Source organism: Oryctolagus cuniculus, chromosome X (assembly GCF_051225735.1).
Source record: "Oryctolagus cuniculus isolate XC-2025 breed Fujian yellow rabbit chromosome X, ASM5122573v1, whole genome shotgun sequence".
In the NCBI taxonomy this organism is placed as follows: Eukaryota; Metazoa; Chordata; class Mammalia; order Lagomorpha; family Leporidae; genus Oryctolagus; species Oryctolagus cuniculus.
The window spans coordinates 65,741,120-65,755,694 of record NC_142888.1 but is presented as its reverse complement, the minus strand read 5'-3'; the positions used below and the strand labels follow the sequence as shown (position 1 = coordinate 65,755,694).

The 14,575-nt window shown below is 35.1% G+C and overlaps 1 protein-coding gene across 1 annotated transcript in view; it reads left to right on the top strand.

The window, feature by feature from the left end:
• LOC100349442 (uncharacterized) overlaps positions 1 to 14,575 on the top strand; it is a 453,812-nt gene that overhangs the window by 205,979 nt on the left and 233,258 nt on the right. The gene's annotated exons all lie outside the window — the stretch shown is intronic.

Here is a 14,575-nt window from a genome sequence, read left to right as displayed (position 1 = left end):
CTAGTATGTGGTCAATCCTTGAGAACGTTCCATGTACTGCTGAGAAGAATGTAAATGCTTTATATGTAGGATGAAAAGTTCTGTAGATATCTGTTAGATCCATTTGGGCTATAGTGTCATTTAAATCTACTGTCTCCTTGTTGATCTTCTGTCCTGTTGATCTATTTCTGAGAGTGGAATATTGAAGTCCCCCAGTACTATTGTGTTGGATTTTTTAATAGTATCCTGTAGATTCCCCACAATATTTTTTAGATTTCTAATTTTCTTTTCTTTGGTTTGACTGTATCCTTTCCTATTCTCTGTCTTCTAAGTCGATATTCTCTCTTCTGCTTCACCCATTCTGTTTTTAAGGCTCTCTAATGTGTTTGTCATTTGATCTATTGAATTCTTCATTTCATTATGATTTCTCGTCACTATCACAGTTTCATGTTCTACTAGTTGTTTCATTTCATTTTGATTCCTCCTTAATATTTCATTTTTGCAAGAAAGATTTCCTATCTTGTCCAGTAAGGATTTCTGTGGTTCAAGAATTTGTTTTTGAGAACTTCTTAATGTTCTTATCAATTTTTTGAGATCTGCTTCTTGCATTTCTTCTATCTCATCATCTTCGTAATCTTGAATTTGGGTGTCTTTTTCATTTGGGGGTGTCATAGTGTCTTCCTTGTTCTTATTACCTTGGTTTTTGCATTTGTTGTTTGGCATATTGGAGATATTCTTTGGTTTCTTCACTGTGATGTTTTTTCTTGTTATACTATGACTCTAGATTAAGTGGACTGTCTGTTTTTTGATGGAGCCTTAGAGGCTTGAGATGGGTGTGGCCAGGGAGCTCTGTTTGGTTCCTCAGGGTTAAGGGTGTGCCAAAGGTGACACTCCCAGGTTAGGTGTGATAAATCTCTCTCTTTCTTTCTTTCTTTCTTTCTTTCTTTCTTTCTTTCTTTCTTTCTTTCTTTTATTCAAAAGGGAAGTAATTCCGCACAGCTTGTGTTCCAGGGCTGGTGTGTTGAGTCTGCTGCTGGTGTCCTGAACTGTGGGCTCCCACGCTCTCCACACAGGTCCACTGTGAATCACTAGTTCCGGAAGAGTTTCCTCTGCTGTTTCTTCCCCCATTCTTCCTTGAACCTGCAGTATCTCCACTTTTATTAAACTGTCTCTCCCTGGACTATCAGTGTGCTCCCTTCCTATTCTGTCATCTTGCCGAAAATCCCTAGCTCCACACTTTCACTAACTAGGTCTTAACCTCCTGTTATTTCTCCCCACCAGAGTCAGGTTTTTTTGCTTGGCTAATGGCAGGCGCCTCTCTACATACGTAAAATGGCGCCTGCTCTTTGTCTTGCTCGGCTTTGTAAGGTGAGTGGAGAGAGAGGTTAATGTCCGTGCCAGTTCCCCTTATTTGTTCGTTTTTTCTCTCCTCCAGTCAGCCTGGTGAACTTTCCCCAGTGGGGCTTCAGGCCTAGTTCCCTGTGGGCTCTTTCTGCCTTTCCCCGCCAATGTCTCGGGTTACTGAGGTTTTTTGTCTCACCTCCCCTTCCCGCGCTGGTGCGCACACTCTGCGGCTCGCATGGCTGGGCTTCTGCAGCTGCTCGGCTCCCGCAGCAGCTCGGCTTCCACGCAGTGGGTGACCTTGCTCTCCCCATAGGTCTTCCGTGTCACATCCACTAGATCTGGAAGAGTTTTCTCTGCAATTTTTTCCTGAGCCTTTTCCTGAGGCTACAGTAATTCCACTTTTATTAAACTATATTTTCCTGGACTATCGGTGCGCGCCCTCACTATTCCGCCATCTTGGCCAATTTCCTATTTTTATGATTATTAATTCGTATCCTATTTTGCCTATCCTTGGTTGTGAAGAATTTATATTTCTTCTAGATGCCAGTACTGTAAAATTTTAGCTTTTGCATTTAGATTCATGATACATCGCAATGTATTTTTTTCTGGATGACTTGATATGGAGGTCACAGTTCATTTTATTTTCCACATGAATATTGAGTTGTTTCAGCGCCACGTATGGAGAAGTGTTTCATTTCTTGAATGCATTATCTGATACTGTTGTCAAAAATCAAAGGACTGCATAAGTGTAAATATGTTTCTTTACAACAAATTATGATTCATTCATATTAGCCAATCTTTATGCCACTACTGTACTTTTTTGATTACTGATTTATGTTAAATCTTGAAGTCAGAGAATGAAATTTCAACTTTAGAATTCCTCATCTGAATTAAGTCTTTAGAAAGATACTGTTGTGTTAACTCATTGCACAGTGGTAAGTGATACATTAGGTCCTTATTTTCCATTAACATATTTGCATCATTTAGGCAAAGATCTTTCTAACTTTTGAATGAGTTGCAGTTGAAGGGAGTAGAGGGAAATGCATGAGGCTGGTGTTGCCTGAAAGACACTTTTTGGATCTAGTTAAATGTATAGTTTCCAGTTTGATCCCAAGATGGAAGAAACCATTAAATGAGATTTGTACCACAATCAGAAAGTCCTTTTCTCTCTTTGCTCTGTTTTTCTCAGGTGATTTGTTGTCAGGTAAAAAAAGTGACTCTGTAGATATGGGATGAATCCATTGATCTTTATTCATCATCAAAGAATACCACCTGTGCTACTTCTGGAGTAACATGTAACTTCCAAAGAAGTTGCTTGCATGCATCATAATTTATAAAAGCTAATAAATGAGTATATATATGATAGTGCATTTTGCCAGTAGTACTTGGTATTTAAAATATTTATATAACACTTTATCCAATCTCTGTCATCATATATGACCTAATTTAATGTTGATGAACTCCAAAATGTTAAGTGTAATGTCATTTGTAATTGCTAATTCCTATGTAATGGCTGATAAGATTTTGCCTACAATGAGATGTGATAGTTGTATGTTTTCATTGATTTTATAATTTTGGTGTTCATATTCATGATCCATCTCAAAATATTTTATGCTTTCATAGTTCATTGTATTTTTCATATAAATATTGGGCTGTTTCAGTACCATTTGCGGAAAACAGTTTGCTTTTCTTGACTGCTTTGATTGTTTTTAATCTGTATTTATTTCCTTTTCCAAATTCTTGCTCTTAGGAGATAATAAATACTCTTTCTGATTGAAAATGCTATCTCCTGTACTGTGAACTAGATTAAAAATTCAGTTGGATTATAATCTCCCTAAGACTTTTTGCAATTCGGGACAAGAAGTGGTCAAGAACAAAATGTGATAATACATGTGTATCCTTTATTTGAGATTAAGTAACTCCAAGTAAAGGTCATATTCCAGTGAAGACCAGAGCAATAGAAAATGTCATGTTAGTTCTCAAAAGTGTATTGATGGTGCTTTACTTAAAGATAATAACAGCTAAAATTTATATAGCACTTGGCACCTGCCAGACACTTGTCTAATTACTGCCTTTACTTATCTCATTCGACATTTCCAAAAATTCTAGGAGATAGCTGCTTATAATTATTGCCTTTTTATAGATGGTGTTCATGAGGCACAGAAAGATTACTTTAAGTTCATATTGCTTCTTATTGATAGAACAGAAACAGATATCAGAGTCTTTGCCTTTAACCATTATGGTATACTTTCTATACAGTCATACTCTTTAGATTCAGTTATTCTTTTAAAGATTAGTCTGATTGTTACTTTGGCATTTGTCTTACCTCTTACCCAAGTTAGTATGATATTTTTCAATCTAAATTGAAGGACCCTAGGTTTGAGAGAATTTATATATAAAGACAGAAGAAAATGAGAGAGAGAAAACAAATGGAAAAGAGTAAAAATGGTACAGAGGGCAGAGATTTAAGAAATAATCAGAAGGTGAAAATAACATATTTGATTTCTAGAGAGTTACAGATATTTATACTTCTGTAGATACTTATGATGGTAGTTGAATTCATGACAATTTTATGAGAATAAAAGATTGGAACACAGATTTTTACATTATGTGTGGTGAAGAAGGTGCAACTTCATGGAAATTTGCAACAAATACTTTTTCCATTTTTATCTTGATTGTTATTTTTATTAACAATAACTACATATTTATGGGATAGAATGTGATATTTCAACAAATATATATAATGTATACTGATCAAAAGAGGGTAATCAACATATCCACTTCTTTGACATTACTTTATGATTGGCTGCTTGGAACTTCTCCTTCTATTTGTTCATACGATATACATTATTGTGACCTATCGTCTCCCCCACTATGCTGTGCACCACTAGGAATTTACTCTTTTGATCTGACTCTGATGTGATATCCATTCTTCAAATTGCCTCTATTCCCCCATCTCTCAGATTTTAATAATCATTCTGTGTTCATATTGAACTTTTTTTAACCTATGAGATATCAGAAAGAACTTGGTAGTTTAAGGTGAATTGTTTTCTTAATTTTGCTTTTAGATTGTGTATTGCTAATGTATAGAATTGTTTTATGTATTGATCTGTGTCCTGCAGCATAGCTGAATTTATTTCTTAGCTCTAATATTTCTTTTGTGGAGTACTTAGGATTTTCAATATATATGAACATATCATTTTCGTTTTTAAAATTTTTAAATTATTTATATGAAAGTCAGCATTATAGAGACAGGGAGACACACACACACGCACACACACACACACACACACAGAGAGAGAGAGAGAGAGAGAGAGAGAGAGAGAGATTGAGGTTCCATCCGCTGGTTCACTTCCCAGATAGCCACAACAGCTAGAGCTGGGCCAAGCCAAAGCCAGGATCCAGGAGCTTCTTCCAGGTCTCCCATGTAGGTAGCAGGGGCTAAAACACTTGGACCATATTCTGCTTTTCCTAGGCCATTTGCAGGGAGCTGGATAAAAAGTGGACCAGCCAAGATGCAAACTAGTGCCCATATGGGATGCCAGTATCACAGGCGGCAGCTGACCCACTATGCCACAGCACTGGCCTTGAACATACCATTTTCCAGAGATAGTTTCAGTTCTTCCTTTCTTTTCTGAATGCATCTTATTTATTATTCTTACCTCCAATACACATGTTGCTCTGGCTAGAACCTCCAATACACAATATTGAATGGAAGTGACAAGAGCATCCTTACCCTTTTTTCCATCATTATTGGGAAAGCATTCAGTCTATTTTAAAATTTTTAAGATTATTTTATTTATTTGAAAGGCAGAATTAAAAAAGAGAGGGAGAAACAGAGAGAGATCTTTAACTGGCTGGTTCACTCCTCGAATGGCAGCAACACCTGGGCCTGGACTGGGCCAAAACAAGAGCCAGCAGTTTCATTGGGGTGTTACATATGGATGCAGGGGCCAAAGCTCTTAGGCTTGTCCTCCACTGATTTCCCAGGTGCATTTGCAGGGAGCTGGATTGCAAGTAGAGCAGCCAGGGCTCCAGCCAGCACCCATATAAGATGCTGGCATTGCAGGTAACAGTTTAAGACACTACACCACAATACTGGCCCCAGTATTTCACTATTTACTGTCATGTTAGCTGTAGATTTTCCATAGATGCTCTATAAAATGCTTAGGGAGTTACTTGTAGTTCTAGTTTGTTGAGTTTTTTTTTTTTTAAAGTGTCAGTGCACTAGATTTTTTCAAATACTTTTTCTTTATTTATTGAGGTGATAATGTGGTCTTTGCTCTTTATTCATTTGGCATTTTACATAGATTTTTCACTGTTAAGTCATACTGGTCGTGGTTTTAATCTTTGTTTGTTACTGAATGTATTTTGTTAGCAGCTTGTGAAAGTTTTTTTTTTTTTTTTTTTTTTTTTTACTGAAGTAAATCACATTTGGTCATGTTTATAATATCTTTCTATGTTGCTAAATTTTGTTAGTATTTTGTGGAGGAGTTTTACATTTTATATCTTAAAACAGCGATTTTTAAATTGTCATGATAATGTCTCTGAGCTTGTAATGGACTGTGAATGCATTTTGTTTAGTAGGATGTATTTTTAGTTCCAGTGCCCTTACTTGTGAAAAGAATTTTGTATATAGTTTGTCTTTTTCTTTTACATGACCTAATATTTCTTTACTTTTCCATGTTGGCAGAAATAGAAGTGGAGAAATGCTCAGTGTAGATGGAAGTTGAAGATGAGGATGGTCTAATACTTGCAGACTTCATAGCTTGTATAAGGAACCTTCATATGTTAGTTTGATAGTATCTTCACTACATTAAGAGGATAGGTGGAACTTCTACTATGCTCTTTCTTTTTACCCACCATAGCAGAGCTTATGCCAATAAACTCAGGGATACTGTAGTAAAACTGTTGCTTGTTCAAAATTTAGGTAAAGAGTGAACATAGAATGTTATCTTTGTAGGTATCATCTCTTTGACATTCTTTTAGCCATTTGTTAAATTTTTTTTCAAGTATATGATAGTTCTTATTGTCAGTAATCAACCAGCACCATGTAAACAGTACAGGAAAAAAAAAAAACACATGGATTTCTTGGTATTTGTCTCAATATGCTGCCTACCCAAGTAGGTATCACATTTAATCAATTTATGCTGGAACTGTTTCAGAAATGTATTAATAATATGAACATATTACACACTCTCACAATTAGGTCACCTATGGTTCAACTTTTCTTCACTAATTTATGTGCTAACTTAATTAATCATCTATTAATTTATACATGGTAGTGAACCTTACTTAATAACCTATGAAGAAAATCCTGAATATTCCTAACTTCTGTATTTACTATATAATAAGCATTAACTTGGTACTCATTTGTTTTAAGTGACTGAGTAAAAATCATTGTCCATGGGTTTGGAAACTGAACCATGAGTTCAATAGGAAAAAGTTAAAGAAAACAATAATGCATAATTTTAAATGGTCAAAGATATCAATTTCAACATCATTTTTATTTCCCAATTAATATACAAATAAACAGTCATTTGGCTTTTCAATGAAAAATCTATTTGAGAAAGCTATAGAATTCACTTTTTCTGAAGAAATAAAAGGAAAATACAACCTGGAAAGATAAAAAAGACAATGTAGTTCAATAATGGAAATATTCTAATAATCCTAGATTCCTACATTTTTTTTGGTTCAAGTCTATTTGCATATTTGATGGGAGTAAAATTAGGGGGAAAATAATGGTATTATATGTATTTTCTTCAGTTTTAATTTGAGGTTTTCATTTATATGATCATTCATTTGATTAGACAAAATAAATGAATGATGTGAACAATTACTGTGATATAGACCTATCTTCCTCTTTGTCTCAATTTTATTAGATATTTAAAAAGTGTGTTTTTGTCAAAATCCATTCTTTTCAAAAAGGTTTACCCCGACTATTTAAAAAAATTTATGTACTTCCATTCTTTGTAACCCCTGCCTTTCCTACTAATTATTAATTCTAGAAGGAAAAGGCATCTTGGTGTTTGTAATGATATGTCTAAGAAAAACAATTTTCTTTAGGTTATTCTGATCTTCTAATATTATATGCTGTAAACTACATATTCCTTTTATAAAATGCATTTCAAAATAGCTTTCCAAGAATAAAAGTAAACATTTATAGCAAACCATGTTTTTTCAGGCAAATTTTTGTAAAAACCTGAACCTTAAACAAATGCATGCAATGTATGAATAGGGATCACACTTTACCAAAAAAAATTACATTTAATGATATTTAGTAATTGTGTACTGAAATATGCTAACAATCCTAAATCACAGATGCTTATTTGAAACATATGACAAATATTTGAGATAGTAAAATTGTTAAAGAGCAAGAAAAAAGATTAGGATGACTGTTTTGTAAAGGATTTACTATGTAAACTACCTTATTTTCAGTTAAAAGGGCACAACTTTTTTTTTCAACTGTGGTTTGATTTTGTTTAGAATTACATTGTGCATTTTGCAAAGCAGTTAAGCTTTCAAAGTACTTTTCTTAAGTATCTGTTTGCTGGTTGTGTTTGTAAAATAAAGAATTTTGGTTCTGCATGTTCACATATAAAATATATGTAAGGAAAAAGGGAGCAGAACAGAGAGGAGACAGGACATAGACTCACAGCCAAAACAAATTTATTCAAGAAGAAAAATATATTCACAGAGGTGCCAACTGCCGGCATGCACGCAGACAGAACACGTGGCAGAGAGCACAGCCTTCCATCAGGCTGGGTCTTATATGCCTTAGAATGCGCTAAGGGTTTGGAGGGAAGGACAGTGGGGAGAGCTGAGCTAGTTCATACAGGCTTTTCGAAGGCTTTCAAACATGGAAAAGAATACAAAGGTTGGGCTCGGAAAGAATACAGGGCTTAGGACTGAACTGGTCTGTTGAAAGAAGGGAGAGAGAGAGGGGTAAAGAGAATTTTATCTGTTTTTAGGTAAAGAGCTAAAATGGCTGAGGCTAACGTCCTTGTTACATCAATATGTACTATAAAATACTTGATAGTTTAGTGGAGAAAATGTGTGAACTATTTTTTAAGAAGCTAGAATGCATTTCTGTACCTTCTATGAAGCAAGTGTTTTGAGTTATGCTTCTTATGTGAGGATTTTTGATAAGTTCATTGTGTGTTATAGAATATTAAATTAAAGTCATGGCTATGCTAATATATTACATTGGATAAGAATGGATTTTTAACAGCCACGCAGAAGTTGTTATGGAAATTGGCCTTTGATTTTCATTGATCATTTGGTACTCCCATAACATGAATCACTTACATGCCAAACTGCTTTAGATTGCATTTTGTGTTTCTATGAATTTATGTTTGATGTGTGAGAGGGATGTGTATGTTCAGATAAGAGCATGCTTAACCTAAATAATGACTTTTAAATGAGATTTCTAAGTGGTAATATAATTTAGTAGCAAGAAAGGAATTACCTACATACTTCACATTTTCATCTTTCCTTCAAAAAGTTTTTATAACTTTTACTTTAGTTTGATTAATAAAAGTAATACATGTCTTTTGTAGACAAAAATTCAAACATAGCTCTATGAAAAATGAAAACCTTCCCCTCCCTGTTCCCCTGGCAAAATCCTACACCTAGAAGTTACTATTATCAATTGACTGATATTTATTTAACTTTTGGGCATTTTTACTAGATATAATTTAAAAATAGAAAAATATAAACATAGGATGTTATTTATGTGTTTTTTTTAAATGAATATAAAATCATAGTATACCATTACTTTGAAAATTGTTTCTTAAAGGTTTTAACATATGGACTCTACCTTCATTAATTTTTACTTTATATTTTAAAAGCAAGTTTTTAAATAATAATTTTTTAAGATTTATTTATTTATTTGAAAGTCAGAGTTACACAGAGAGAGGAGAGGCAGAGAGAGAGAGAGAGAGAGAGAGAGAGAGAAGTCTTCCATCCAATGGTTCACTCCCCAGATGGCCACAACCGCTGGAGCTGCACCAATCCGAAGCCAGGAGCCAGGAGCTTCCTCCAGGTCTCCCACGCGAGTGCAGGGGCCCAAGGACTTGGGACATCTTGTACTGCTTTCCCAGGCCACAGCAGAGAGTTGGATCGGAAGAGGAGCATCTGAAACCAGAACCGGCACCCATATGGAATGCCGGCACCTCAGGCCAGGGCGTCAACCTGCTGCACCACAGCGCTGGCCCCTAAATAATAAATTTTATTGTATATATCTATGGTATACAGATTGATGGTTTAAGATACCTATGTAGCAAAATGGTTACTATAGTGAACAAATTAACATATATATCATCTTAAAGTGAGGAAAGTGGGGTCTAATTTTTATTCTAGGTCTCAGCCATGCATAAGCAGAGGAATTCTTAATGCTGGCATATATAAGACAAATTTTATTCAAAAGTTGAGAAACTGAAAGCACAGTGGTTAGGAAAGGGCCAGAGGAGAAAAGGGGTGAGAAGGAAGTAGAGAGAAGGTAGTACCTCTTCCAATCCCCATCAGCAGAGAGAAAAATAGACCCTTCCCAATTGTAAGCCTGGAACCCAGGTGAAGGAGATATGTCCTGGGAAGGGATAGTTTGATTGACAAGTAGGAGTATAGAATTACATGGGTCAAGGGCTGGAGGCTTGTGCTTGTGACGTTCAGCTCCATGGTCCTAAACTAGTTATCCCATATGAATCTCACTTTATTGCCCATTTTGCCTCCCTTGTGGCAAGAGCAACTACAGTCTACTTGTTTATCAAAAATCTTAAATACAATACAGTATTAACTGTGATTGTCGTGTTGTACATTAGCTCTGTCGACTTGTTCATCCTATATATTTGCTAATTTTTTTTATCCTTTGACCTACATTTCCTCATTTCCCCACCCTGACCCCAACCCTGGTAATTATCCTTTTATTTTTTGTCCCTGTATACTTTACTCTTTTTTTTTTATTCCACATGTAAGTGATATTATTCAATACTTTTTCTAGTTTATTTCATTTAGCATTATGTCTCCTCAGTCAGTTCATGTTGGAGCAGATGGCAGAATCTCCTCCTTTTATTTATTTATTTTTTTTTAGATTTATTTAGTTATTTGAAAGGCAGAGTTATGGAGTTACAGAGAGATGGGGGAGACACACACAGAGAGAGAAAGGAAGAGGGAGAGAGAGAGAGATTGTCCATCCACTGTTTCATTACCTAAATTGTCACAATGGTCAGGGCTGGGCCAGGCCCAAGCCAGGAGCCAGGAGTTTCTTCCAGGTCTCTCAAAAGGGTGCAAACTTGGGCCATCTTCTGCTGCCTTCCCAGGTGCATTAGCAGAAAGCTGAATCAAAAGTGGAGCAGCTGGGACCTTCACAGGGACCCATATGGGGATGCCTACATTGCATCCTCTGTGCCTTAACCCTCCACATCACAATGCCTGCACCTCTCCTTTTTAAAGGCAGAATAATATTCCATTTTGTGAGCTGACACTTCAGAAAGTTCATGGAAAATAGAATTAAAATATTTTGTTTTGGTGGCAATCTTTTTGAAATCCATGTATAGTTTTTTTCACAATGAACATTTTTCACTAACTTTTTGTTAAGTTTTATAATTTTTTGTATTCATTTTTATAATTTTTTATTTTTATAATTTTTATAATTTTCTGTATTCATTTGTCCATTGGTGAACACCTGTTTTTTTTAAAAGATTTATTTATTTCAAAGGTTGAGTTACAGAGAGGCAGAGGCAGAGAGAGAGAGAGGTCTTCCATCTGCTGGTTCATTCCCCAGGTGGCTGCAATGGCCGGAGCTGCGCTGCTCTGAAGCCAGGAACCTTGGGGTGCGGGGGCCCAAGGACTTGGACTTGGACTATCTTCTCATTGCTTTCTCATGCCTCAGCACAGAGCTGTATAGGAAGTGGAGCAGCTGGGACTCGAACTGGCACCCATATGGGATGCCCGCACTGCAGGTGGTGGCTTTATCTGCTAAGCCACAGCACCGGCCGCAAGACACCTTTTTTTTCTTATAAATTTACTTCTATGAACACTGCTGTGATGAACGTGGAAATGCACATATTGTTATATGGTGGTGATTTCATTCCCTTTGGGTATATATCAGAAGTGGGATTTCTGTGTCATAGCATAGTTCTATTCTTAATTTCTTTTAGAACCTCCATACTATTTTCCATATGGGCTACACCAATCTGTGTTCCAACCATGGTGCACAAGGGTTCTCTTTGCTCCAAATCCTTGTCAACATTTGTTATCTCTTGTCATTTTGATAACAGATCTCTTAACAAGTATGAGGTGGTATTTATTAGTTTTGATTTGTATTTTCTGATGCTTAATGATGCTGTGCACTTTTCCATGTGCCTCTTGGCAATTTTTAAATCATTTTTGGAGTAATAGGTATTCAAGTGTTTTGCCCATTGTTTAATCAGATTACAAGTTTTTTTTTCTATTCAGTTGTATGTATTCATTTTACATCCTGGATATTAATCCTCATTAGATATACGATTTGCAGATATTTTTGTGTCTCTGTAAGCTGTATTTTCATTATATGGATTATTTACTTTTCAGTGCATAAATATTTTAGTTTTATGTATTTTAGTTTTATGTATTTTAGTTTGATGTAATCCCACTTATCTATTTTTGATTTTATAACCATAACTTTTGATGTAATGTCTAAGAAATCATTGTCACAGCCAATGTTAAGGAACTTTTCCCCTATGCTTTCTGCTAGTTTATGGTTTCAGGTCTTTCATTTAGGTTTTTATTCCATTTTGAATTGATGTGTGTGGTGTAAAATAAGAATCCAATATCATTTTTTTTGCATGTAGAAATCCAGTATCAAAGCACCATTTAGAATAAACTATCCTTTCCTCATTGTGTCTTTTTGGTATTTTTGTCAAAAACTAATTGACCATGTATGTTTGGATTAACTTCTGTACTCTATTTTGTTATACCAGTCTCTGTTATACAGTATCTGTTTATATGATACTACCACAGTGTTTTGATTACTATAGAATTATAATATAACCTTAATCAGGAAAGGTGATACCTCCAACTTTTTTTTCTCAGAATTGCTTTGACAACTAGGAATAAGGGAAGAGAGAAGGAAAGACAAAGAGAGAGAAAGAGAGATCTCCAACCACTCCCCAAATGACTATAGTAGCCCAGGCTGGACCAGACCAAATCCAAGAGCTTGGAGCTTTATCCAGGTCTCCCATATAGGTGCAGGGGCCCAGGCATTTGGGTCATCCTCCACTGCTTTCCCAGGTGTATCAACAGGGAATTGGATCTGAGGTGGAGTAACAGGGACTCAAATTGGCGTCCATATGAGATGCCGGCTGGCATCTCAGGTGGTGGCTAATTCACTATGCCACAATGCCAGCCTCTCTAGTATTTTCTTCTAAAAATTAAAAAGAATTGAATTTTCTATTTATACTATTAATCTAGCTTAAAAATTGCATGAGGTAGAAAAGATAACTAATTTTATTTTTCTCTAAAAAAAAAACCAGTTCCTGGAGGACCATTTATTGAAGTTTCTATTTGCCAATCCTTTTACTAAACCAAATCTAATTCGATATCTATCTATCTATCTGTCTATCTATCCATCCATCTACCTATATCTAGATAGATTAGATTAGATAGATAGATATAAAAGCTGAATTCTCTTGTATTTCCTTGGTTAACTTATCTACCCATGTGCCAATACTATACTGTCTTAATTACTATAACTTTCTACTATTAAGTTTTCATATCTCCACTTATGTGACCTTATGTGGAGTTTTTCACTTTTGCTTGCCCGTATCTATTTCTTGAAGCACTTGTTAAACATACATATAGATTCTTGGACCCTATCCTAGGCCTACTGAATAATAATTATTCCAATAAACAGTTCTCTTATACTTTTTTATATAACACACTTTTAAATTTATTACAAATACAATTTACATACTGACTGGGTAGGGTCTGATTACTTTGTATCTTCGGCTGGTTTTCCCAAGGCCAATTTCTAGAATTCAAATGCAAGCATTATTTATCTATTGATTAAACAGACACTAATTAGTTACAAGCTCAAAATTTAGCTTTTGTCCAGCAGCAAGTGAAAAGTAAAAGCAAGATGTCTTCAGTACATTTGCACTACTATGTGACTAACGAATGGATAACATATATAGTATGGTTACACTGGATAAAGGTATGATTCACCTCTTGGCCATATGGAACAGAATGACATGAAGTTTCATCTTGCTACTCAAACAGCATGAATTTCAATCTTATAAATTACTTATTTCTAGAATTTTCCACTTAATATCATTGGACCACAGTTTCTAATGGGTAATTGAAACCACAGAAAGCAAAACTGTGAATAAGGGAAGGAGGCTATTGAACTAATTCTTTACTACTCCAATACCATCATGAAAGCTCTAATTTATTCCCTTCTATTCACTTACCTCCAACATTTTCCCCTTGCTTCTATAGTCCAAGTTAAGTATTTAAATTGTAGAATATATTTCAGTAGGAAGATACTCAAGTGTGCAGAGAAAGTCAAATCATCTATGAGATTTTACAAATAAAGTTGGAATTCAATTGGACCCTAAAGCTGGAAGAAACTTAGCTAGGCAGAGGTGAAGATAAGGACATTTAAATCCAAAAGAACAATATGCAAATAAGAATGAGCTCTATGAACTGATTAACTATTTAGAAACTATTTAGAGCACAAAATTCCTGTTGGGTATGAATTTCATTCACTCAGTAAACATAGAATTAGTGTTGCAGGCACTGGATATAAACAATGGAGATACAAAAGACCATAAAGATACGATCCTTGCCTTAAATCTTACATTGTAACAGTCTCTGTTTCCCCATCTCAAAATGAAAAGATTGGACTAGATGTTATTTAAGATGATATCTAAGCTAAATATCTTTAATTCTGTTTTTAAGTAATCAATGTATGCATGTATGTACAGACTTTGCCATATTTGCATTTCAAATGTACATATCAAATTGAAATATTTTCCAGGGATAAGATATACATTTGGTACCATCATAAATATGGATTATTAGCTACAGTTTTTGTTGAAGTAATTAACAGTGCAAACTTCTTGGCTCTTCAAACATTTAAATCACTGTGTTTCTCATGACCCCTAGATTTAATCTTTCTACATATTCCTCAAAAAACCTTGAGAATCACGTTTACATCATCATACTCAACAATTATAAATATTGATGTAGCTTTACTATATGTGGGGAATTTGAC